The sequence below is a fragment of the Myotis lucifugus genome, unplaced genomic scaffold, assembly GCF_000147115.1.
Source record: "Myotis lucifugus unplaced genomic scaffold, Myoluc2.0 scaffold_17, whole genome shotgun sequence".
In the NCBI taxonomy this organism is placed as follows: Eukaryota; Metazoa; Chordata; class Mammalia; order Chiroptera; family Vespertilionidae; genus Myotis; species Myotis lucifugus.
This window is the reverse complement of record NW_005871065.1, coordinates 391,157-395,078: the sequence shown is the minus strand read 5'-3', so window position 1 is coordinate 395,078 and position 3,922 is coordinate 391,157. Positions and strand designations below refer to the sequence as shown.

Genomic DNA, 3,922 nt, shown 5'->3' with positions numbered 1-3,922 from the left:
ATTAATCTTAAGATATTCCCTAAAAATGTTAAAGAAAGTGAGATGATTGGCTTTTCCTTTGAGAAAGACTCACTTGACTAAAACAGCTAAGGGGAGTACACAGGTATCTAAGAAGGGTAAGGTTTGAGGAGGGAGAGTGAGAAATGAGATATGCATTTTAAAACTCACTCCCAAAGGCCCTTACAAAGTATAAATGGAGAATTAACACAAGAGCCAGAGGAAACTTAGTCAATGGTGAAAGTCAAGATCTCCACCATGTCCTCCATCCGCTTCATTTGCCATTTCTGCTGCTGGCCCCTGAAGCTGACTCAGTCCACGGAGACCTCAGGCCTTGACCTCAGCCAAGAACCTGCAGCTTTGAAGCTCCCCTCAGCTCAGCAGGAACTTGGAGACACTCCGGAGGAAGGCTCTGCCTCCAGGATGGAGACAGACATTGAAGAACTCCAAGATAGAGCCTCTGGATGGACCATCCCTGGTGATGGCGAGATGTCTGGGGATGGTCCTAGCAACTTCACCCTGTTCGGGAAGCTGGCCTCTGGGAGGACTCTCAGTAGCACCCAGAGGGCCACGAGGGGCCTTTGTGACATCCTATCCAGTGAAGAAGAGCTGTACCACCCCCTGTGCCAGGACTGTACTAACAGTATCGAAGCAGCTGGACGCCCAGCTCAGGATCTCAGAATCTGACAGTCAGAACTACAAATGCTGTCTGGAGACCAGGGATGGATTAGGTGAGGACACGAGGGCGACACTGCAGGAGGTGGAGCTGGAGGAAGCAAGGCTGGTCCAGGAGCTGGAGGAGGTGGAGAAGAATTGAGAAAGGGTACTGTGGCCCTGGAGGCAGCCTGGGCAGAGACAGAGATGCTGGAGCAGCAGGAAAGGCAGTACCACAGGGACCTCAGTGAACTGCAATGGCAACAACTGGAACTATGAGCTACGGAGCGTGGAAGACCGGCTGCGGTACGCCCAGACACAGATAGCCTGGCTGAAGAAAACCAACGCCTTCAAGGCCATGTTTGAGATCTGCTGTGATGGCCCCGTGGCTGTCATCAATAGCTTCAGGTTGGGCTGCATCCCCACTGTCCCTGTGAGCTGGAGTGAGATCAATGCAGCCTGGGGGCAGACAGCCTTGCTGCTCATGGCCTTGCCTAACACAGTCAGTCTGCAGTTTCAGAGGTACCAGCTCATCCCCTGCAGAGACCACTCCTATCTGAAGTCATTGACAGAGAACCCCATGGAAACTATAGAAACAGACTCAGAGAACAGGCACACAGCTCTGATGACCCCAGGGTGGGGTGAGAGGGGGTTGAGGGATTGAGCAAAAAAAAAAAAGAGAATTCATGGACACAGACCACAGTGTGGTGATTGCATGTGGGGGAGGGGGAGGTGTAAGACGGTATGGGGGGATAAATGGTGATGGAAAATAACAAAATACAGGAATAAAATAAATAATAAAATAAAATGTAACAGCACTAGCGTTTACTCACCATCCCCCTAACATTTGGGTTATCTAAAACCATTCCTTGAATGGTTGTGTTCAGATATACATTCTACCTCAAAGTCCATGAAAGAAGAGCTTTCAGCTTGCTGTGTATACTAAGAGAGCTTACCAAAGGCACTGGGCTGACGTAGAGAAGTGCAAGCCAGAAAGGTGATATTCCCATCGATTCCCAAGTCGCTCAGTGACGGCTCAAATGTAGCCTAGGCTACTTTTCTTCACAGTTTACTGTCACCAGACTTGAGGCTGATCGTGGCCCCCTGCCAGAAACAAAAGGCGCTTTAGTTTTCTTATATTCTGTTGGAGACACAACTCCCATGTGAGTTTGGTGGTAGCACTCAATACAGCCCAGATACTCTTCCCAACCTCCGTATATACAAAGGCTCTGCTTCGTGGTCCCTGCGGCGCTTTTGTGAATCTGGGGGCGCTCCAAGTAGTGACTCAGAAAGTTTCAGCAGCCAAAACCAGAGTCCTGAGCATCTCTGGCCCAGATGCAGAAACAGCCTGCCATTAGTCAGGTTACCCCATCTATCCTTTCCCTTCAGATAAACGAAAAGGAAATAAAGATTTCACACAGGGACTTGTGACCAAGGGAATTCCGAGGTAGACCAAGTCTCACTCTGCAACTCCTTTCACAGTAGAATCCCAAACTCCTTAACCCCAAACTGGAAATAGAACTTTGGAAAGAGTGTTATGTAGTAGATAAAACGCTGGTCAGGAAAATGGACTCGGGTCCAACCTCTGCCACCACCTTGCTTCACTGTCAAATTAGGGTGTACCCTATGCTTTTTCAGTTTCCTCCAGCTCAGGAATTGTAGGTTTTCTGTTTTTCTGATTAACCAGTTCTTGCTAATGTACCACTGAGCCAGGGTTAAGTATGGCATAGTCTTCTGACCCTTTCCTCACTTTTAGTGGCCTCTTTCCCATCCCTGACCCATGTAAACACCAAGCATAGTTTTGTTATGTCTGTCTTCCATGAGATGGAACGCTCCTAGAGGACAACGTGTGTCTTATCCATTTCCACATTCTCTTTGGATCAGGCAGGATGTCTGACCCATAGTAGCTACTAAGCAAAAGGGGCTCACCTGTTTCTTGGCTAACTAATGGCTGTAACTGAAGACCATTTATGAAGTTAGGATGGCACAACTGATTGTCAGCAATAAAGTAAGTTACTGTACAATAGAAAGTAGCCTATACTGCCTTTTTAATCTTATCCCAGTGTCACCTTCCCTACCATTTTAAGGACAAGCTTTATTCATCACATAATAGTCTAAGCATTGTAATCATGGGACTATTCATTTTTATTTTAAATTTCCTCAACACACTGTGTGTGTGTGTGTGTGTGTGTGTGTGTGTGTGTGTGAAGAGAGAGAGAGAGAGAGAGAGAGAGAGAGAGAGAGAGAGAGAGAGAAGAGAAAGAGAGAGAATGCACTTCCCCTAGTTTAACATTTCAACTTGGAAATACTTTTCTTGCTGTGTCATTCATACAGGTTTCACATCCCCCCAAAACAAAAACTGACCGCAAATGCTGTTCTCCATTTCCTATCCCCTTTCTACTTCTTACTACTTCAGTGCACCAACTGAGCTCAATAATTTATTTGTTAATCAGCAAAATTAATGGAAAAACTCAAATTTCAACGGCTAAAACTTAGGAAAATGAGGAAAAATGTTGAATCAATAACATGGGTGGGTCACTATATAATATTCTGTTCCAATTTGATTAGCATCGCCCAGTCTTCTGATGAGTAAACTGTGACAGTCGACATACCAGATTCCCCAAATTAAACATTCTTCTCCATAATTAAATATCACAACTTCATTGTTTCGATAACAAAATTGAAATATTTTCCACCATCATAATATCCTTAGCAGATAATGTCATTGGAACAGAATGATGTTACCACATGATAATAGGCTCTCGATGCCAAAGTCAAGTTATACTGTTTATTTTCAAAGCAGATCATTACATTGACTTTTTTTCCATTACCAAGTGATTGATGCAGCTTTAAAGGTGACCAACAAAAATTTCATCCAAAAAAAAAAGTGATCTAACGATGGGGTTATGTGCTGAATGATTCAAATACCAAGGGAGATGCCACATATAGCAGCTCAGAATCCATTTAAAAATTAACCTTTGCCAAACCTTCAGCAGCAGTTTGCTCTAAAAAAGTGAGAGCAGCTGTCAGAGGCCCCAAAGTGCCTTGAAACACAATAAAACCTTGTGTTGACATAGTCCATTTCTTGATAACTATGGAATTCTGGAATAGAACACCCGCCAACAGAGGAACCTGGTGTGCTGCTAACAGATCTGAGCCAACTCATCTTGACAAGCAGCCTGAAGAAAGGTGGCTCTACAAATGCCAGGCCCTGCAAACAGGCCCTCACCCCAAACCACAGAAAAGCCTTCCCCACGCCTCCCAGACCACA

The 3,922-nt window shown here is 45.3% G+C and overlaps 1 pseudogene; it reads left to right on the top strand.

Moving 5' to 3' along the window:
• Nucleotides 1–231: 231 nt before the first annotated feature.
• On the top strand, nt 232–2,102 carry LOC106696487 (annotated as a pseudogene).
• The last annotated feature ends 1,820 nt before the right edge of the window (nt 2,103–3,922 follow it).